Source organism: Peromyscus maniculatus, chromosome 4 (assembly GCF_049852395.1).
Source record: "Peromyscus maniculatus bairdii isolate BWxNUB_F1_BW_parent chromosome 4, HU_Pman_BW_mat_3.1, whole genome shotgun sequence".
NCBI classification, from domain to species: domain Eukaryota; kingdom Metazoa; phylum Chordata; class Mammalia; order Rodentia; family Cricetidae; genus Peromyscus; species Peromyscus maniculatus.
Genome location: NC_134855.1, coordinates 87,619,359 through 87,643,197, shown reverse-complemented (window position 1 = coordinate 87,643,197; position 23,839 = coordinate 87,619,359). Strand labels below are relative to the sequence as shown.

The following is a 23,839-nucleotide window of genomic DNA, read 5'->3' as shown; positions in this document are numbered from 1 at the left end:
TATGGCTTCAAATCTGCCCCTTATGTTCATTACACATCATGGGAAGAACCAGAACATAGCTGGAAATAATAAAAAGTTTAGCATGACATTGCTAGAACATAGGAAAGTGTTTGAATCTGGAGGAATAGCATACGACAAGGTACTGAGTTGAAGCGTATATGTACTGAGTTGAGAACGTATGTGTGCCTGACCAGAGCAAGAGGCATCCCTTGCTGTAGCACATGCCACGAAGAGAAGTGAGCAGGGACAAGACTGTAGGTATGAAGAAAATATGGGGTGGTGGAGGAAGTTGTGCTTGGGAGCACATACTGCTTCATACCCACAGTCACAAACTTGTAGCATTCCTCAAAGTCACAAAGTCCTCTCAACTCTGAGCTATTTCCAGTCAGATGACTCTGTGCTTCTTACATACATGACAAAATGGACCCTTCAGTTTAGCCAATGCATCAGGTTGATTCTGAAGAGCTCATATTAGTGTAGAGGATCAGTTGTTTATAAAACAGGAAATGTGAAATCAGGGATAGAGAAAGAAGAGACAGAAGAAAATAGATGCTGCGAATTTGTGCAGGAAATAAAGAGAAGCAGGAAAGTATCCTGGAGAAAGGATGTGTGTAAGATACTCTGAGGCATTTAGTCTCTTCTTATTTAATTTTCTGTAGATGACAAATTCCACTTACATCATTTATCTTCAGGTAGGATTTTAGGTAAGAAAATAAAGAGAAGGTTCATAAACATTATATGTTATATACCTGTAACTTAAAGCAAAACTACCTAAAATGTTACATATTAATTATGGGAAATAAGTGCTATTTTTGAAAGGGCCTGAGCCTATCCAGAATGGAGGATGTTAGTTATATTTATTAGGTATTGAATGGCAATGGAAATGGAGAATAAAATTAGACACCTGATAAAAGTGCACTGCCCCAAACCAAGATAGCAGAAGGGGAAGATTCTCTAGACAAAATCAGGCTCTGTTCTTGTTCTGAGAAGTTGCTAAATTATAAGCAATATGTGAGACATAGCAGCTTCACTTGGGCATGGTGGCACATGCCTGTATGCCAGCACTTAAGGCAGAGGCAGAGAGTCACTGTGAGGACTTAGCTGGAGCTGCAGAGTGGAACTGTCTCAAGCTTCCTTAACCAAATACTTTGGCCTCCCTAATAACTTCACATAAACTAGCATTTTTCTGTTAAGTGGTTCTTGATTCGTGTGGAATGTGATGGAGGCGCCACTTGAGATTTATTGAAATTCTGTAGAATACTTGCAGACTGCTCTTTAGTTTTTGAATTTATTCACTTAGAAGTAAATTGGATACAGATAATTTATAGGTATATGCCAGAAAATAACCAATTTAGAAAACACCTGACCTCAGACGTTTTCCTAAGAAAAACTGACACATGGTATAATTAAGTTTTATTTGTATCTTTGTCTGTAAGTCTGTAGCTCAATGGTAGAGCACATAGCTAGAATAGCCACAGCTCCAGGTTTGAACTCCAGTTCTGTCTGTCTGTCTCTCTCTCTCTCTTTCTCTCTCTCTCTCTCTCTCTCTCTCTCTCTCTCTCTCTCTCTCTCTCTCTCTGTGTGTGTGTGTGTGTGTAAAATTTTGTAGTTTTCCTTTTCTTATTAATAATGCAAAACATTAGGTTTCATTGCAACACTTTAATACATTTGTAGCATATGTTAACAACATTTACCTCACTTACCTTCTGTTGTTTCCTGTTACTCCCTGGTCACCTTACTATTCCCAGATACATTTCATTCTAATTTCATGTTAGATCCTTTTAAAAATCTAGATTCTACGTGTTAGAGAAAAATATAAAATGTCCTATATAAAATTTTCAAATTTCACATGAGTCTGCCTTATTTTGTTTGACATAATGACCTCCAGTTCCACCCATTTTCCTGCAAATAGTATGGTTTTGATCTGAGGAACAGCTGTATTCATTACATTCTATTCATTACAATTTCTTTATCCATTGGTAGGCAACTAGACTGATGCCATGACTTGGAAATTATGAATATGGCCATGAAGCATAAGTGTACAGATATTTGTTGTATGTTGCATTTGATCCTTTGATGTATAAACCCAGAAATGATGTAGCTGGATAATGTGGTAGTTCTAATGTTAGTTTCTGGGGAGCCTCCACACTGATTCCACAGTGGCTGGACTAATCCCCACCAATGGTATATGCAGCCTGTTTTACCTATGCATCCTAACAATTTGTTTTTTGTTTGTTGGTTGGTTTGTTTCTTGGTGATAACCATTCTAACTAGGATAAAAGAGAATCTCAATGTAGTTTCAGTTTGCATTTTCCTGGTGGCTGAGAATATTGAAATATTCCATGTATTTGTTGTACTTCTTGTGAGGAGTGTTGTTTGGTTCCTTTGTCTGATTGTTGATTGGATTATTTGCCCATTTGTACTTAACATTTTGAGTTCTTGATATATTATGCATATAAAACGTCTCAGATGAATGGCTGGAAAATTTTGTCTCCAGTTACATAGCTTGTCTCGTCCTTTTGGTGATTATTTCCTTTATGTTCAGGAACCTTTGACTTTGACACAATTCTACTTGTCACTTCTTGCTATTACCTTCTGAAATATTAGCATCCTACTCAGAACACTTTTGTCTCCATATGTGTCTCTTGAAGTAATTTTCTGTATTCCATGAAGTAAATATTATTTAAAATATCAAAAGGGGGGTTAAATACCTACTATTGTGTATAATTAGGATTCTTGAGCAGAGAACTATACACTGGCATTTGTAGTTGTGGTTATTTTCTCTGTGATGTCACTTTATTGGATGATATTTCCAAAAGTTGTAGGTGCAATTGAGAACTCAAAATGTTTAAGTTATTTTAGACAGATATTTTCTTCTTAGTTCTTGTAAGTGTCTTTGTCTAATAACAAGAAGATATTCAGAGTGATGGCTTTATAGCCTTAGCCACCTGACAGCATCTTCCAATTCTGCAGATGGTACCAGCATATTCAGCACCAAAGCAGAATGCTTACATTAACCAATGAGATTTGCTATAAGCAAAGGAAACCCAGATAGCTTCAATGAGTAGACAAACTGCAAGTGTTGATATTTAAATTTCCCATGTGCCTCTGATAAGCTCATATAGTAATCAGGTGAGCAGAAAGGGCGCTTTGAGTAGAAGAAGAATCATTGACGAAGGACTTTCTGAATTGTATTTAAAAGATTCCTTCCAACTTCTGTACTCCTCACCATCATTATTTAATGCAGTTCTCAGGGCCCTCTAGACACCAGGCTAATTTACAAAGGCCCTTAGGATATTTCTTGCTTGTTACCTAATACACAGTATGCATTATTTGCTGAGGACTTTAGAGTTGTGCATGCATATGATTTTGCTTTTGAATTTAATAAAAGTTGCTCCCTTAGAGTTTCTATTGCTGTAAAGTGACACCGTGACCATGGCAACTCTTTTAAAGGAAAACATTTAATTGAGGCTAGCCTACAGTTCAGAGGTTTAGTTCATTATCATCATGGTAGGTGGCATGCAGGTAGACATAGTGCTGAGGAAGGAGTTGAGTTCTACATCTTGATAGGCAGTCAAAAAGCGAACTCTAACACTAGGTATAGCTTAAGCATAGGAGACCCCAAAGCCCACCCCTACAGTGACACACTTCCTCCAACAAGGCCATCCTACTCCAACAAGAATACACTTCCTAATAGTGCCACTCCCTCTGGGGACCATTTCCTTTCCAACCACCACAGTTAAACTATAACACTTTAATTACTTTGGTATAATTTTTCAATCTGATTGTTCTTTTGTCATGTAGTTATTTTGTTATTTTTCTACTCAGAAATTTGCTGAAAAGAAATTCTGTAGACAGTTTAGAAGGGCTATAGTGTCTGAAAGATAGACAATATTTTGCTGATCTTCAAATCTCTTTTCAGAATTACAATTTTGTTTGAGGTTCTATACAAGGGTACATTACAAAAGATTCAAATCAGCCAATCAGTAACAAAGAAATATTGCCCTGCTTTCCACAACAGTTTCCTCATGGAACACATTGTAGATATTAAACAGAGACACTGGCCTGAGCTAGGCCCTCTCTGGGTCTTGATTACTAACATCAATCTTTAAGACTCATATAGCTTATACCCTGCTTTCCCCCTCCCTTTTCTTTGAAGCACTCAAAGAATAGATCTCTCTGCCTGAACTTCAGATATCCTGGGTACCTCCACCTGACCTCCTCTGGGCATTTCCTTTTTGTTTGAATTGTGAGATTTCAAAATTTTAGTCTATTTCTTTCATGTCTTGCTCCTTGCTAATGAAAACATTAAATAAACCCAAAAGTTTTATTTAAGCTAAATAGTTCCATGTTTGCCAAAGCAAAGTCTTTAAATAATTTCCAAGATGCACAGTAACTCCTTAAATAGTTTAATACTATGATTCAATTTTATTGTGTATTAGAAAAAAATCTATATTACTTATTACTAATAATTTTTAAATTAAACCTTTAGCAAGGTCTATATTTTTGAAAGTACAATCTCAAGAAAAATTACTAAGTAATAACCCCCATAGCTTTGTATATTATATATATATATATAGAAACATAATATTATATAAAGAGAGAAAACTAGTGAGGAACAATGCCATATTGTGTTTTGTCTAATAACTTCCCCGATAATTCCATTTCTCACTTCTCTTAGCACCGCAGATGTCTGCCACTCACATTAGTTCTTTCTTGACTTTTTGTTGCTTTTTTTAATCTAAGATTTTTATCTTGCGAATTGTTCAAAACAAGTTTGTAAACAGACTCATTTTTATTACTGTATTGGATTTCTATGCAGAAACTTAATCATTTTACCCATACCCTAAAGACACCTAGGTTATTTCTACTCTTTCTTTTTAAAATTGGCCTATAAAATAACAGATTTATTCATGGATTTTCATGTTTACATGTTTTATTTTATTCTCTCTGCATCCTGTTTTTCCTCCCTTATCTCCCTAACCTACTCCTTGTCCCCATTCTCAATTGTATCTTTTCAGCACCAGGAATCTATCTTCCACTTTCTTATAACATGCATTTTAATGCATTCCTCTCCATCCCTTAATACTTTTTGATCCCTTCTCATGGGTCCTTTTCTAGCTTTCAGGCCTCCACATACAATTAATCCCTACTAAACAAACATATCTATTGACTATAAGCCAGGATCTGCTTATGACAGATACCATGGAGTGATTGTCTTTCTGAGCTTGAGCTATCTCATTTAATATATTTTTCAATTCCACATGTTTGCTACAAATTTCACTTTTCTTACAGATAAATATAACTCCACTGCTTGAATATACCACATCTCAGTAATCTATTCTTCTATAATAGATATATAACTGGCTCTATTTCATTGGTATTGTGAATAGAACAAAATTAAACAAGAATGAGCAAGTATATTTGTTGTGGGATATAAAGAGTTCTTTGGCTGTAGAACTTGAAGTATGGCTGGGCCATATGGTTCAATGTTTTGTGTTTTGAGAAGCCTCCACTGATTTCCATAGTGTCTGCCCTCAGTTACACTTCAACCATCAAATGTATAATAATTTCTCTTTCCCTATATAGGTACCATATTTTTTATGGTAGTGTTTCTACTAGTGTGTTTATGGAATCACAAAGTAGTTTTAGTGTACATTATGGTGTTGGTTAAGTATGAACACTTTAAAATATTTATTAGCCATTTTTATTTCTTCTCTTGAGAACTATCTGTTCATTTTCTTGGCTTGTTTATTATTTGGCTATTGGGAAGAAGTTATTTAATTTTTGTAATTCTTTATCTACATTCAACACTATTATCACAATTTTTCAAAGTACACAGGCACACACACACACACACACACACACACACACACACACACACACACACACACGTGAGGGGAGGTGCAAACATGTACATGAAGTACATAAGTGTTCACTTGGGGCCAGCAAAGGATGACAGAGACTAGAAGGGAAAGGGAAAATGGAGAATGAATACTAATGACCATGCAAATATTTTATGTGTGATGAAAGTTTCCAAAAGGCAGTGGTGAACATTGTCCAACTCTGTGGACATACTAAGTTGCTTTTTTATATTCAAAATAGATAAATTGTATAATGGATGGATTTCATATCAATAAGCTTCTTTGAAAGAGACATTGAAAATTTAATTCACTTGTATACAATGACATAAAAATATGAGGTTTTATATAAAGTGCTAGAATGTGAAACTGAAGATGTATTGATGTTGCCATTTATCTCTGAGGAACTCTTCAAATGAATATACTGTTATAGTCAGGAGGCTTCCAAAGGGCTTGGAAGATTTCCCATAAAGGATTTAACTAACTTCTACCAACCTTGATAAGAAGAACTTAAGTTTACAAGCAGATACATTTGTCTATTCCCATATTACCCTAAACCTGATGGGTCTCATCAAATCTGGGAAGCCAAGTAGGGTCAGTTCTGGTTAGTACTTGAATGAAAGAACAGACAAGATTATGATAAACATTGCTAAAGCCAGAGTTTCCCAGCCTATGAATCCCCAAGAGAGCCCACAAATGAGCTTTAAGGAATCTATTAACCCCTTGAAGCTCCGTGGAGAATTATTTCAATGCATATGTATGATTCTTTATCTAAATATATTCCCTACTGCCAAAGAATGGCTAAAAGTCACTTGTTTGTATTGTCTTCTATAATATAAGAAATGTTACAGAAGAAAGTTTCAAACAAGAAAGTAGCCTCCATAAACCAGAAATCTCCAGGGCTGTAATCTCCACATTCAGAATTTACCTTTCTCTCCTTGCAAATACCTAACTTTTAACAGTAAAAGTAACTGTGGGTCTAGAAAGAATGACACATTTATAAAAATAGTCCTTAACAGTCCAACACATGTACAATGTATTTTAGAACCTTTCCAAGTTCTTAAAATGTCTTGAAACTCTGAATAGATTATTTATAACCAAAACATGATCATCTGCTTTATAATACTAACAAAACATAGCTGGTTTAATGACTCATCTTTCTCTTTTCTATGTCTTAAGAGATATTTGTCCTTGTGATAGAATTTACAGGTGAAAGGATCAGGGAACTTAAGATCACTGGATTATGAAAAGCACTTTTCTGAAGATACAGGAATTCATCTTTCTTAGGGCTTGCCTTTTTTGCACAAGCTAATACATTCTCATCAGATAAAAATCATGTTAATGTAAAGATTATGGGGAATTTTCTCTTTGACACATCAAAGCATTTGAACAATAATAATCATGTAACTATTAAGAATAACTTGCTTTGGAACATCTGTGTCTTTCCTAACATGGTTCTGTTAATGATATTAGGCAAAAATTGTAGCTGAGGTTTTGATAATATAATCTGGAAGTCTGGCATTTCACATTAAATATTCCAGTGAAATGATAGTCTTTGACTGAATAATGTACTGGGGACATCCCCATGTTTCATAGATATTTTGTTCTATATTTTGGTATGACACACTGATTTTTGCATTGTTAAACTGAAAATAAATCCAACTTGACTGTGTATAATTGATAACTTTGGTTTGAGAGTGCCTTTCTTTTAGGCACCTACTTGCCTGTTGTGTGTTATAAGCATAGAACCAAAAGCAGGGAATATCTTAATAATTAAACTTCACTTACTATATGTGTCCTAAAAATATCTGCAGCTTGGATTATCTGACTCACTTTCCATTGTAACCCTGGCACCTAGAAATTTTCAAAAACAAAGCCCACACTCACAGGCTCTGCAAATGTCCTTAGGGTTGAAAGTGGATCAAGTGCTCAGGTAAGCCGCTGAGCCCTGAATTATATTTTACCCTTAACTTGACCCGGTGCTTGTCAACTACCCAATGTGTATAAATGTTTTAATTTCATGATTTTTGTTTTGTTCATTATAAGAGTTAATGTAAATAACCTGAAATATAAATTCAGTGATTTCTTGCAAATGTTTTCATTGTACCTATGAAATGACCAGTCTTTTCAATATTTCTGTGTATTGGAAACCATCATATGATTTGTTGTGTGAGTTCCTTAATGGATAGTATGGCATTAATAACAGCAATAATCATTGAAATTATTTGCATGATTTATTATTAAATATGACTTTTACTTGTATGTTCAGAAATAGTATTTTTCTCTGCCCAGTTGTGGCAGAATCTGGACTAGAACCTTAGCCATCCTGCTGTCCAGTGTCAGCATTCCAGTTACTGCTTCAGAGATGATTTGTGTTACTGACTGTGCCATATGGAAAAGAGGAAGAGCTGGCACTGTGAGCTGGAGGTAATGAACCTGGCCAAGCTCTCATCAGCACTGAGCATCTGCTCAGTATTGAGGTCAGAGTTTTGGCATTCCTAAAACTCATAATTAAAGATTATTTGAACAGGAAATTCAGCATTACTTTTCTGGTATATTTAGAGTTAAGCAAGGTGCATTAAAATGCATATATGTTAATATATACTTTATTCTCTAGAACACTTGGGAAATTAAAATATTTTTCCTAATAAGTACTATTTTTAAAATGAAAAAAAAAATCTAGCAGAGGAAACAGAATTTTTAACACTTGAGCAACATTTAACAAATTTCCACTGTGTACAAATTTCTTCTGAACTTCAGCATATGATTTTTTCTTTGTTTTAATAAGGATTTTTGGAAATATAGACACATATTGTTCATTACAAGAAAAGGTCTATAATGAGCTAATGGTAGGAGATAGTTGCATCCTGAAATAAACTGTAATTATATACCAAGTATCTGGGACATTAATTGGGGAGTATAAAGCAGGAAATTCCTGGTGAAATATGGCATCAGACTAACAGCATCTAGACTGCCATCCCCTAACTCGGAATTAAGGCTTACTGCAAAGACTCATAGGAAGTCAAAAACTAATATCACTAATGAAAACTATGAAAAGAATGTTTGATTTTTAAAAATCATTTATGGAGCCCCTAGGACATGATTAAGAAACAAGTGTGCAATATGACAATGACCTTGTGGGTGAGGATCATCCAACTAGCTACTCAGATTGTGGAGGAGAGTTGGACCAATCCGTCTGTTGTGTATCACCAACATTGAGCTAAAGGAGCTACATAAACAAGCCACATAAGCAGCCATTGCCAATCTAAGTATCGCAGTATTCTGAGAAAGCCTGAGTCATGCACGGCCCCTTTGTCTTTCAGTGACTGTCTATGTTACTCACTAAATACAATTTAAAAAAACCTGAAGAATTCATAAAATGGGCACAGTGATAACTGGTTATCAAAATTTGCACAAAAAAAGTCTATGTGAGTGGGAGCAGATATGGGTAGCAGTTAGGAATTCTGCATACTTGGAGTGTTCTATTCTTTCATACTATTGAGTGTAATAAAATAAAATCTTCAGTCTAGAACTAGACTCAATAATCAAGAAGATTTGCCCTATGCAAGCTATTCATGTTACACAAGTCCTTATAAGACTCTACCAATTGAGCCAGGACCTGTACAACAATATGTACTACATATCAAGACTGACAAACTTAGATACATTCTCTACAACATAGGGTTAACAAGTGAACTATGACCATCTTTATTTCAAGCACAGCTTTCATGAGTGGACAGTAGAGCTAGGTAGGACAAAAGCAGGGCTACATGGCCATGAGAAAAGGGATATTGTTCTAAGTGACACAGAACAATTGGATAACTACATAACAATAGTGAAGTTTGGTCCTTACAGCATATTGTATGTGGTACATTTCCATCCAGCAAACATTGGTTGTTCATCTTTATTTTTACTCCTATTTAATTATTATATTTTTATTCTACCCGTGTGTATACCTGTGCACCACTGGTGTGTCTGGTGCCAACGAAGGCAGGAAGAGGAGGGCATGAGAGTTTTCTGAGACTGGAGTGACAGTCAGTTGTCAATGTCTTACTTACTGCCAGTGTTCTTAACCACAGAGCCATATCTCCAGGCCCCGATCTCAGTCTCATGTGGTAAAAGAAGCTTGTTCTACACAATTAAGGAGGAAGAAATCCTCACCACCTGGGAATAAAGAATGTCTTTGTAAACAAGGGCAAAACACCTTTAAAGTTAAAAATACAGATAAATTAAAATTGAGAATATGACTTCAATTATCATTAAAATAGTGAAATCCATCTGAAGACAAAAATCATAGATTTTTAACACAAATAGACGTCAAAAGGCTTGCTAACTAAAATGTTTGTATGACATAAAATTATTAGAAATGGGAATATAAATTAAAACCACAATAAATTACTATTATATATCTCCCTGCATTTGAAAGATTGGAGAGTAGTCATGAGCCACAAGGCACAAAAATGCTGTTGGCAGAGACATAAATCAACTTACAATGTTGTGGTGGTATTGTGTTCCCCAAAATATTGTACACCCTAATAAACTTATCTGGGGTCAGAGATCAGACATCCACTCGGATCTCTGTGAGTTCAAAGCCGCACTGGAAACAGCCAGACATTGTGACTCAAGCCTTTAATCTCAGGAAGTGATAGCAGAAAGCAGCAAGGTATATAAGGAATGAAAACCAGGAACTAGAGTTGGTTAAGCTTTTAGGCTTTTGAGCAGCAGTTCAGCTGAGATTCTTTCGGATGAGGACTCAGAGTCTTCCAGTCTGAGGAAACAGGATCAGCTGAGGAATTGGCAAGGTGAGGTGGCTGTGGCTTGTTCTGTTTCTCTGATCATTCAGCATTCACCCCAATACCTGGCTCTGGGTTTGATTTTATTAATAAGACCTTTTATTTTTTATTTATTTAATCTTTTTATTTTATAATTAACGTAATTTCACATATCAGCTTCGGACATTTTAAGATTCATGTTACATAATGTTGTTTATGAATCAACAGTTTTCTCATAGGTATACCTAATAGAAAGACCTCTGAATAAGTACTGCAAGACATATAAATGGATGTTTATTATAACTTTACAATAATCAAGACAGGATGTAGCCAAATGTCTATCAACATAAAGAGATAGAACTTCTGTTATATCCATACATTATGATAATGCATGACAAGAAAAGAAATGCAAATGATTGAAAATTAGAAATGTATTTTACATTTCATGAAAGTAGCTAGACATAAAAATCATCTTGTGTTTATATTTGGATAAACTGAATGTTTAATGGCATACCCTTTGTTGCTGAAACTGAAGAAAAGTAAAAATATCCGAACCATAACAAACAAAATTTGTGCTAAGAACTGAGTATGGAGGACCCTGTAATTAAGAGAAAGAGAAAGGGGGATTTCTCTAAGAGTTGTTGAGTTTCTATTTCTGGAATTAATAGTCATAGAGATATTTGTTTTGTACTGCTTCATTAAACTAGGAATGTTACTGGCTTTTTTGTAGTGAATTGTGATACATGGTATATATCATATAAGCATATTCAAAATGTTTAAGTCAGTGTCTTTTGTATGACTTCTCTATGTTTCCAGCCATCTTTATCCTGAGAAAGACTGTTTTTCTACAACTTAAAGGGTAATTGAATCACTTAAAAGCAAGCAATACTCTAATACAAACTGAAGAGATGAAAGTTTTATATACTAGTGTTTGTTACATTTATGTATGTATTTAGTGTATCTGTGTTTGTGTGTGTGTGTGTGTGTGTGTGTGTGTGTGTGTGTGTGTGTGTGTGTGTGTGTGTTCTTGATATATCATGTGTGTGGAGGTCAGAAGGTAACTTACAGGATTAAGTTCTCTCCTTCCACCTAGTTCTTCCACCATGTGGGTTCCAAGGATGAAACTTATGTTGCCAGGCTTGTCATCAAACACTTTATTATGCCAAGCATGGCCCCATATAACTTTCCAATTTTCCCCTTATAATAATAAGTGACTTTGTATCATCTTTAGAGTGAATCAGGCAGCAATGTTCCCTCATGCATTATCTCATTTAGTCATAGTAATAATCCTTTACAGTTGGTATCATTATTACTCTGATTTATAAGCTGTAGACAGGAGACTGAGCACTGTTAAACTAAATGAACAAGAGGCTCAGTTAATTGGAGCCCAAATTATCTGAATCCAGATTTAAATACCTCAACCAATGTAGCATACTGAATTATACTAACTTGAAAGTGTGGCCAACTGATAATCAGGAACAAATCATAGACTGATTACATGATCTAATATTATGTCATAATCTTTACTGGTTTTATTAAATTCATAATGTGACCCCTCCTGGCTACTGGAGCCAATTAGATAGTTTCCTTCTGATTGCACCCTGTTATTCAATTCCTTGTAATCATCCCTCTATATGCTGTTTTCAGTATTTCATTAGCATATACTCACCCTATGATTATTGGTTTCATTACATTTTAATATACGTGCATCATGTAGTTTGCTCATGTTTACAATTATAATTTCTTATCCCTCTGTCTCCATTGCCAGCCCTTCCTTTTCCTAAGAAGTCCCTATTTTACTTTCATTTCTCTATTTTTTTTACTTTCTTTTAAAACTAGAATGAGCATATGAGAGAAAGCAGACTGCTTGTCAAAGTTACATAAATATAATAAAACTGGATAAATACCAGAGGAGAAACTAAAAATAAAAGTAAACACTTTTTACAAAATAAAATAAATTAAAATACTACTGAAAACATAGTAAATATAAAAAGGAAGAAAAAGACACACACACACACACACACACACACACACACACAAACTAGAGTCTTTTTCATGGATCTTGTAACATTTGAATCAGCATGATGGAGGTGATATTGGATTGTAACTGAGGACTTTTCTCTTGTCTTTCTTGCACTTCATTTGGTGCTGTATGTGGGTTAAGGGCCAGTGAGAGATCAGGTGTTTTTTTCATGGCTGTATCCACTTAAAAAAAATTCTACTGTATGCAAAGGCATACCAGAATCCAATGCTGTCTACACTTTGATTTGTGGCCAGTGGACTGGATGAGCTTTTACTTCTCCAAACATCTCCCAGTTTGTAGTCCAGGTAAAAGCTAGTGTCAACACTGTGGAGTATTCCACCAATAAACCAGAGAGTGGGAGAAATGAGCAAAACTGTAAGATTTGCACTGGATGGGGAGAACTTCACTCTGCCCACTAGCAGAGTGCTTTCAGACCTCATCAATTATAGAGAACCCTGGGGGAGGGAGATGAGTTCAGAAATCATGAAACACAAGACCTAGTTTGTGAGGTTGGTAGTTTTTAATACTACCTAACAGCAAATGCACATGGTGGAGGTGGAGAGTAGCTCCAAGGATGACATGTGAAAACCTCTGAAAACACTCAACATCTTCTTATTTCTTATACTTGGAGATCAGCACGGTGCATAGCACACATTAAGTGTTCAATAAATGTTTGTTAGATTCAAAATAAGTAACATACCCACTTTATCCAATATATATAACAAACAGCTACTGCCGTTATTTTATTTTCAAAATGCTCTCTGACAAATCTCCACTATTATTTTAGCAATAGGCTAAATATTTGTAAATCTTTCCTTTAAACATGAGTCATAAGTCACCAGTTCTTGAGATAGTCTTTAAAATCAGCTTTTCCAAATGTTTCTGAGATCCATGACTTTCAAATCCATGATTGTTTTCAAAGTTGTTGGAAGATTAGCGGTTTTCCAGTAATCTTTCAAGTACTATAATAAGTGACATGACCAAAACCAGCTTAGAGACCATTTTTTTCCTTTGCTTAAACTTCAAGGTTATAATCAATTGTTGAGGGAAGGTAGAGCAGAAACTGAAGTACAGGCCATGAAGGATGCTGTTTAATGGCTTGTTCCCTGGCTTATGCTCAGCTAGCATGCTCACATAGCACAGGCCCACCTGCCTAGGAATAGTGCTGCTCACAGAGGGATGTGCCTTTTCACATCAATCATTAGTCAAGACATCTCCTCATAGACATGGGCATAGAAATAACTCTTCATTTGAGGTTCCCACCACAACCAGGTGACTCAAGGTTGTATCAAGTTGACAATTAAAACTAACCAACACAAACAGGCACCTGATAAATTAGCTGTGTCCCAGATTCTCTGTAAAAGCCAACATTATTCCATGTCCTGGAAATAATAAATATTAAAATCTTGAATATAAATTTAACATGCCAAAAAACTGATTGGAAAGCACTTTACTAATCTAAATCATTATTATTTGATTTTATACTTTGTCAACTATGTTTATAAAAAAAGTACTTGATGCTGGGCGGTGGTGGCACATGCTCTTAATAATATCACTCAAGAGGCCAGCCTGGTCTACAAAGTGATTTCTAGGATAACCAGGGCTATACAGATAAACTTTGTCTCAAAAACCAACATCAAAAAAAAATACTTGAAGTTTTCCTATTTGCACCTTTATATAATAATATGTATGATAAACTTTCTATCAGTTTTTCATTTAAACAAAAAATACAATCATGGATTAGTTAACACCTCAGTTAATGATTATCATAGTTCAAATAAAACACAATGTTCTTAGTCATCTAATTATATTGAATCTATAGTTAATTCCTTTCACATGATTTAGAAAAAAAAATCTCTAAATACTGCCTTGATTTTTTTTCTATTTTTGTATTGATGATGTATTGTGTGTAGGAAAACTGGAAAAATTCATTATTGCAAATTTAGATTTGACAGAATGATTGGATAATGAACTGCAGCACTGGTTAATGTAGTTTCTGGCATTGTTTACTCTGAAAAAGATGACATGTGGGTATACTATTAAAGGTCACTTTTCAATAAGATAGCAATGTTTTCATCAGGCAGGTGTTTCTTTGGGTAAGCTTAGCACCCACTTGCTTAAAAATGGAAAACTATATATCTGTAACAACCAAAGTTCCATTGTCACACCATGCAGTTGTCCAAACAGCATTAAGTCCTTTTGAAAGTGGCCTGTTTTGTGTTAGTTACTGTGGCAACCAATCTCTTGATTCATAGTGCTTATGGAATGACTTCTTCACCTAATATGCTGCTAGTACTGCGGGTATCAACTGCTGTTTTTTTTGTTTTGTTTTGTTTTGTTTTTTACTAAATTGAAGAGGGCTATAAACTAAATAAAAATAAAATACAGAGCACACTGGGGCTTGGGTGTAAAGTAGCAGGGGAGCTGTTAACACTGAAGTGTCTTGAAGTTGATGTGAAAGTTCACTGTGGATTCACATCATTGATCTTCTATTAGAGGGAAGAAGTTGGTAAATGAAGACTCCAGTTTTAACTGGCTTTAATATCTGTTATGTTAGCACTACCTAGCTACATGTGGGTCTTCCCTCTCAATCCGTTCATATACTCCTGCCTTTTCCTTCTTTTCCTTTCTACAGTTATTCATTGACTCCTACTATCTGCTTTGTTAAAAGTCATATATTTGAACTACTCACAATAGGAGAAGGGGGGCTGAAAAATCACTGTGAGAAATTGTCTCCACCCAGTTGGCCTATGGGTATACCTGTGGGACTGTTTTTTGATTGCTAATTGGTGGAGGAAGACCTCACCTACTGTGGACAGTGACACACCTGGGCAGGTGGTTAGAGGCTGTGTAAGGAAGGCAGCTGAGCAGAAGCACGGGAAGAGGGCAGTCAGCAGTGTCCCTTCATGGTTTCTACTTTAAGCTTGTGCCTTGAGTTCCTGTCATAGCTTCTGCTCCATGATGAACTGTAACCTATAAACCGAATAAATCCTCCCGCCCCCAAGTTACCTTTGGTATCTGTTTTATCAAAGACAGAATGGCAAACTAGAACATTTACTTTATAAAATTCAATTTGTAACAGCACAAAACAGCTGGTAAAAACATGAATAATTCAGTACAATGACAGAAGGTATCGAGTGCTATGGGAAATAATATTCCATAAAGTGGGACCAAGAGTAAGGAACACCATAGGCAACCTCTGGAGAGCCCGAGAGAAAGGTGTCACCTGACTTCATCCATGCTTAGTACCTCACCCCTCATATTAGAAATGGAAGAGAAGGGAACAAGGTAGACAAGTCAGACTGTTACAATAACCTAATCAAAAAGTTATCACAGTTACCATAGTGAGTGGGAAACGGTATAAATGATGAGAAAGAGGAAACAAATTCTGTTTAAACATAGTTGCTAGAAACCCAGAAAAGATGATAAGTGGTTGGTCATTCTGGATTAACTGTTTTCTTTTCTGTGACATCTGGGAATCAGCTGAGTTTCTGTGTATTCAGAATAAGATACACCTGAAAGGCTACATAGGGTTAAATTAAACAATGTTTGAAATACTTAGTAAAGTGTGTAGTTTCGAAGCAGATGTTTAGTAAGTGATAGCTATTATTGTCAAATTATAAAGTATATTATTTGTTAAAGTAATTTACTTTATTAATTATATTCAAAATACATAATAACAATAATAATATTTTATAAAGCCTTATTGCATCTGCTAGTGTTTGTAACCTAGTCTCCTTATCAGGCAGGATTATAAACAGAAAAGACAGAATGGAGATATATACATATATTCATTCTATCTCAGTATATAATTTATTAAATCAACTTAAATTGAAACAGCACCAACATCTGTGTCACCCTGAGAAGCTGAGAACCTAAGAGTTCCCCAGACCACAAGGCTCCAACCTGGTAGAGAAAACCTCTCAGTTGGGGTTGAAGGAGGCCTGAAAACACTAATTCTAACAACAGCAAAGGAATCAGCAGCCATAGTAAGGAAAAGGCTAAACAAGCAACAAGCAAATGGTCTCCCTCCTGCTATGGCCTGTTTTACTGGACTGCTACAAGAAAGTGCCATCTGCATTTTGGGTAGCTCTTCCCACATCAATTGAGCATATCAGAAAAATTATCAGTTGATGCTTCCTGCATAGATGATGCTAATTTGTTGCAAATTGACATGAAAACCAACCACCATAATCCTGGTGAGCTACTTAATAAAATAATTCTGGAAAGCTTGTTAATTTTCTGCTCATTATAAAAAGGACTATGTACCACACCTTCTTGCCCTTGAGCTCAGGGTCTCTAGGAGATGAATTCATGTAGTAGACTGCTCTATTTGAATAGCAGCGCATATCAGGGCTCACGAGAAACATAACTAGTGTTGGGGTATGACATTCCTAGTCACTTCCTTTTGCTTCCTTCACCTGAATGACTTCCTGCTTTTTAGCTCCATGAACACTACTTCCTCACTTCATTGGACACTCAGTTCTCTCAACTGAAGCTGCACATCTGTACAGCTCTTCATAGTAGTTCAATATGCCTTTGTCTAAAATTATGTTAGTTCCCCGAGATGTTATTCAGTTTGTCTGCATCTCAAGAAAGTCTACTTAGGAAACATTGAATAACAAGCAGACACAGTCATCCAAATCATTGGGAGGCAGTAGAGAATGAAGGACAGCTTGATATTAGCTAAGAATGCAGACCTGGGCTCAAGAACTTGCTCTTCTGTGTGATCTTCAGCATTAGAATGGTACAGCACCCTTAGGAAAGTCACCAGGAGAATATCTTCATTGGTATTTCTGGCTTTATTTGAGTAATTTATGTCTTGTCCAACTTTGAGGTGATAGTTTTTGTTTTATCCTATTCTATTTTATTTTGTTATATATTTTTTAATGAATGAATGAAATCATTGGATAGATGAACAAATGGATGGAAACTAGCTTCTAGGGTAAAGACTAACAACTGAACTGACACTTATACCTGCTGGGAGATTGAAAATCAGTTTTCTCTATAGAGTGACACTGGGTATATCAACCACTGCAGGACAGGCCTCATGTTCAGGATTAGTTGACAAACATATAATTGGACACAACAACTTTTTTGTTTGTTGCTGTGGATATCGTTCTATATAAATAAAACACTGATGGCCAGTGACCAGGCAGGAAGTAGGTGGCCAGGCAGGAAGTAGGTGGGACAAGGAGAGAGGAGAATTCTGGAAAGTGGAAGGCTGTGGGGGGGGGGGGACAGGGGGGGGGGACACACGACGACACACTAGCCACCGCCAGGACAAGCAGCATGTAAAGACTCTGGTAAGCCACCAGCCACGTGGCAAGGTATAGATTTATAAAAATGGGTGATTTAAGATAGAAGAACAGTTAGCAAGAAGCCTGCCACGGCCATACAGTTTATAAGTGATCTAAGCTTCTGAGTGATTATTTTTATTAGTGAATTGTGGGACTGCGGGGCTTGGGGAACCTGGAGAGAAGCCCTCCAGCAATAGTTTGTTACAGTTTGGTGGGGATTTTGGTTTTTGTTTATTTGTTTGTTTGATTTATTTTTTTGGACAGATGTGGTTTTATTTTGGGGTTTTGTTTGGTTTGGGGCAGTGGTGTTGTTTTATTGAAGTTTTGTTTGCTTTCTGAGAAAGAACTTGTGGATAGGGATGCAGAGAAGATCTGGAAGAACTTAGGGGAGAGGAAGAATAAGATCAAAATATACTTAAATTTAAAAATTGTTTTAAATAGTAAAATATAATTAAAAAGAAGATAATACAACTTATATAGTCTTAGTAGTATTTTAAGGGGGATATGAGAGACATTTTGGAGCATTATAGAATGTTGGTTAAGTTATATTTTTCCAACATAGTATTTTTATTGATTATTTGGGAATTTCACACAATATACCCTGAACACACTTGCTTTCCATTCCTCCCAGGTCCACCTTCTCACCCTTGTGCTCCCCCTCAATAAAAATAATACATCAAGAACAATTTTGTTACCCATATACTCAATGGAACATAGACAACCTCTTAATGATAACTGAGTCTCTCGCCTACCACTATCCTTCCCCCAACACACACACACACACACACACACACACACACACACACACACACACACCAGTAGCCATCAGCTTTGAAAAGCTACACTTTCAGCATCTTTATCACAATTATTTTATTAAATCTATTCATTTATTTTACATCATGATCACAGTTTCCCCTCCATCCTCTCCTGCCATTTCTTCCCCCCACTTTCCCTCAACCCCCTACCCCAATTCATTGCTCCTCTGTTTCTGTTCAGAAAGAAGGCAGGCCTCCCATGGGTGTCAACAAAGCATTGCTATGGATATCACTCTATATAAATAAAACACTGATGGCCAGTGACCAGGCAGGAAGTATAGGCGGGACAAAGAGAGAGGAGAATTGGGGAAACAGGAAGAAGGGGGGAGAGACAACGCAGCCACCTCCAGGAGAAGCAGCATGTAAAGATGCCGGTAAGCCACCAGCCACGTGGCAAGGTATTGATTTATAAAAATGGGTTAATTTAAGATAAAAGAACAGTTAGCAAGAAGCCTGCCATGGCCATACAGTTTATAAGTGATATAAGCGTCTGAGCGATTATTTTATAAGTGAATTGTGGGACTGCGGGGCTTGGGGAACCTGGAGAGAAGCCCTCCAGCAACAAAGCATGGCATATCAAATTGAGGTAGGAGTAAGCTCTTCCCCTTGTATTAAAACTGGGCAAAGCAATCCAGTATGAGGAATACATTCTCAAAAGCCAAGCAAAGTGCTAGGGACAGGCCTTGCTCCCACTGCTATAAGTCCCACAAGCAGACCAAGCTACACAACTGTCCCACATATGTAAAGAGCCTAGGTCAGTCCCATTCAGGCCTCCTAGCTATTGGTCCAAACTGTGAGCTCCTATGAGCCCACATTAGTTGTTTCTGTGGGTTCCCTTGTGATGATCTTGATCTCCTGGCTCTGGCTAGTACAATCCTTCCTCACTCTCTTCAACAGGATTCCCCGAGCTCTGCCCAGTGCTTGGTTGTGGATCTCTGCATCTGTTTTGATTAGTTACTGGATGACAGCTCTCTGATGACAATTTGGGTAGTCACCAATCTGATTCCAGAAAATGGCTAGTTCAGGCTACCTATCTACTGTTGCTAGGAGTCTTATCTGGAGTCATTTTTGTAGGTTTGGGGGAGTTTCCCTTGCATCAGGTTTCTTCAATGACTTCCTGTCTAGGCTGTTTCTCTTTGGGGGACTGGGGATTGTAGAAGCCTTCAATGTCTCTCATTCTCAACTATTGGGTCTGGAGTCATTGAAACCTCTGTAACAGAAGCTTTCCTGCCCATAACAGCAAGTGGCAGCACATATGGTATTTCACATGGATTCCCATGGTTGAATGGACCACAAACATCCACATGGCCCCCAGCTGCATCACAGAAGATGGAACTCAATATGGCTAAGTTATATTAAGGTGAATCTTGCAAGGAAAATATCTAGATGAAATCTACCAGTTTATGAAAATGACTCTTACTTGGATTACGATGATCCACACTCAGTTCCCGAGGCTTGCTCAGTAAACGTTTTTAGACATTGAGCCACCTCCTCAGCATCTTTAACCAGTCTTGATGAGCTAGCTGTGAGTGCACTATTTCCATCACCATCTATTTGCAGTCGTATCCTAAGAGTAAACATTTCCCGAAGCTTGCAGTTCAGGAATTATTGTATGGTCTCAGCATTATTGAACAACTGTTTAGAAAAGCAGAGATTTGTGAGAGTCTTAAATAACACATGGTGTTATGTTGGTTTCATTTCTTTCAGCCTTAGTGTCTGTATGTTTGAAATGTAAGTTGTGAATCAGCAAGATGAAGTATGAAAATAATTACATCTGGACATGGTTTAGTCAGTATGGAAGATATACTAGCTGGTATTTTTTACAGAGACTTATTGAATAAAACATGTAACTCAAGGATCAGCCATCAAGTAATAAACCTAATTACAATCCTGTTAGCTTGTCTTCCATTGTAGATTGCAGACTAGCTTGAATTATCTTTCCATGGTTTTCAGTAGAAGTCTAAAGCACACATTTATTTTTTTTTTCTGGTATCAGCTTCCTAGTGCCTATATTTAGCATGCATGTTTATCAAACTTACACCATTAACCATTTTGTTTTTGTTTTTGTTTTTTTTTAACAGAATGACATGAATTACATAGCATCCAGTGGACTCTTATTTAAAGATGGCAAAAAGCGAATTGATTACATCCTGGTTTATCGAAAGACAAACATCCAATATGACAAAAGAAACACATTTGAAAAGAACCTCAGAGCAGAAGGCTTGATGTTGGAAAAGGAGGTAAAGCCTTTTCTATTATCAGTTTCTTTTTTGGACTAATATTCTGGGATAGATACTATCAGTCATACTTTAATATATATGGTCTATGCATTTTCCCAAGTCCAAGTATAAAATAAAAACATATGTACTATTCCATTTGAATATTTATTAACTTTTTCATCTATGTATTTCTGTACATTTTAAATATTTTTCAAAGGGTTTGGCTATTTTTGCAATTTTTGAAAACTGATTATGTAATGATTATGCCCATGCAAAGTAGGAAACCCTGAGTGAGGAAAACCAAAATGTTGAAAGTGTTCGCCTAGCTGCTGAAATGCAAGTTTGATTGCTAGAAGTATGGGCACCAACCTTCACCAGCCTCTTTCTTTTGTTTATATGAATCTTTTGAAAGGACTATTTTCTTTTTCCTTCTAGTAAAACAATAAAAGGATCAAGGCATCTGGAAAAAAATAAGAACATAGAAAGGAAGAAAAACATACTTTTCATAGTTCTATGATGATAAAATTGCCACTTTTGTTATTTTAGTTGAATATTCTATGGTTTAATTTGTTTGGTGTTAAACATCTATTTTATTGATTTTAAGTATGAGTACTAGTGATTGAGTACATACACATGAGTTCAGATGTTCTTGGAGGTCAGAAGCATTGGATTCCTTGGGCCTGGAATTTCAGGCAGTTGTAAGCCATTCAACATTGTTGCGGGAACTAGACTCTAGTCCTTTGAAACAGCAGTACTCTTTCTTAATCACTGAGACATCTCTCTAGCTAAAGCTAAACAGTTTTGAAATGGGCACATGAAAAACACTATGAGATCTTAAAATAGTATTTGAGCTATATTCTCGAAATCTTTGAAAACAGTTCTCCAAAACAGCAGTATTTATAGACTGTTTTCTTTCCTAAGTGGAATTGCACCACAATTCTCTTTTTTAATAATTTTGTTTTATTTTTTTGAAATTATATCACGTCATATCATCCCTTTTCTTTCCTCCCTTCAGTCCCTCCCATTCACTCTTTGCACTATGTTAGATCCATAGCCTCTTTTTCTTTAACTGTTACACACACACACACACACACACACACACACACACACATACACACACACAAACGCACACTGTTAAAAGCATAAATGCAACCTACTCCAAACTTATAATACATACACACACACACACACACACACACACACACACATACACACACACACACGACCTTAGGGCTGACCACTTGGTATTAGACAACTAATTGGGGGCTCTTCTCTAAATCACATTTTATCACATTAGAGAAAGATAAACCCCTAATGTAAAATAAGTAAATAAACAAATGAAAATCCAAGAAACATGGAAAATCAAGGCCAGGGTCCACATTGCTACCCAAATAAATCTCATTTCCTTTTCAGAACTTCCCAAGAGCTGGTTTCCTGCTAGCTGCCTCTCAGTATGTTTTATGCACAAAAACAAATCACTGTTATATCTACAACCAACTTAGCTCTTTGACTCTGCCGAATATCACAACATACGGATCTACTCAGACATTTTTTAATTGTGTAAAAATTTAAATATTTGAACAGTTAACTTGTAATTGCAGTGTTAGAACTTGATTTTTAAAAATGCTAAGGTAAAAATGAAATATTGAGAATTTTCTAATAAGATTTAACAAAATGTTGCTTGGGACTCAGAGATATGGTTCTGAAACCCTCTGACCCCATCACTTTCATTTTTCATTCTCAAAACATGTCTTAGAATTAATTTTTTAAAGTAATACATTTTAGGGAGTACTAAATTATTATCAAGTATCTCCCTTAATAACTGAATTTATTTGTAATTATTAAAATTCTTTCCTACAAAACAGTAGATACACAATGAGTTCACAAGAAGTAAAGCTTTATTTACACACTGCCAAATGACACAGAACAGGGAAAGTGAAATTCTTTTTTTTTTTTTTTTTTTTTTTTTGGTTTTTCGAGACAGGGTTTCTCTGTGTAGCTTTGTGTCTTTCCTGGAACTCGCTTTGTAGACCAGGCTGGCCTTGAACTCACAGAGATCCACCTGCTTCTGCCTCCCAAGTGCTGGGATTAAAGGCGTGCACCACCACCACCACCACCACCACCACCACCACCGCCCGTCGCGAAATTTTTATTTTAACTTTTTATCTAATATTTTCTTATTTTTCCTGGAACTGTTAACTCAGAATATCACTACCTCTGGGAATTAGACATATCAAAGGGTACTTATTGAAAAAGAGTCCCATAGACTGCTTTATTTGTTTGATTTCTTTGTGATTTCTACTTCACAGAAATAAGAGCACATACTTCCTAACTGTACAAAGCAGTTTATACACACACAGATTACACTCCGTACTGGTAGTCTTGGTGCTCAGATGATTTATGATCACCTATGTATTCACTAAGTAATTTTACAAACACTGAGCAAGCTTCTACAGAAACCGATATTTAAAGTGGACCAAATCATTGAGTGTACTGAGTGACACTCACCTATACAGACCAGACATACACACCGATACCATGACAGACATGATCACTGCTTCTCTCTACTCTGTTGGGTCTTCTTGGCCAAAGTTCAGATGTTGTTGAGTCTTTTGCCTTATTCCTCTGAATTAATACAAAGAAAAATACTCCATGATGCATTAAAAAACAGTTATGTTCCACACTGACAGGGATGTTTCTCTATTCTTGTGGTTTCTGTTTATATCGGCACACAGCAAGATAGAGCTCTCTGAGTCCTGCTATTGCTGGACAGAGGATGCTCATTCTAGTTGCATAATTACATTTTTCTCAACTTCACTTCACTTTCTTCAGGTTTAATCCACACATTA

The 23,839-nt window shown here is 36.2% G+C and overlaps 1 pseudogene; it reads left to right on the top strand.

Annotated features, from left to right (window-relative positions):
* Positions 1 to 23,839, top strand: part of LOC143272640 (anoctamin-3-like) — a 152,030-nt pseudogene that overhangs the window by 100,108 nt on the left and 28,083 nt on the right.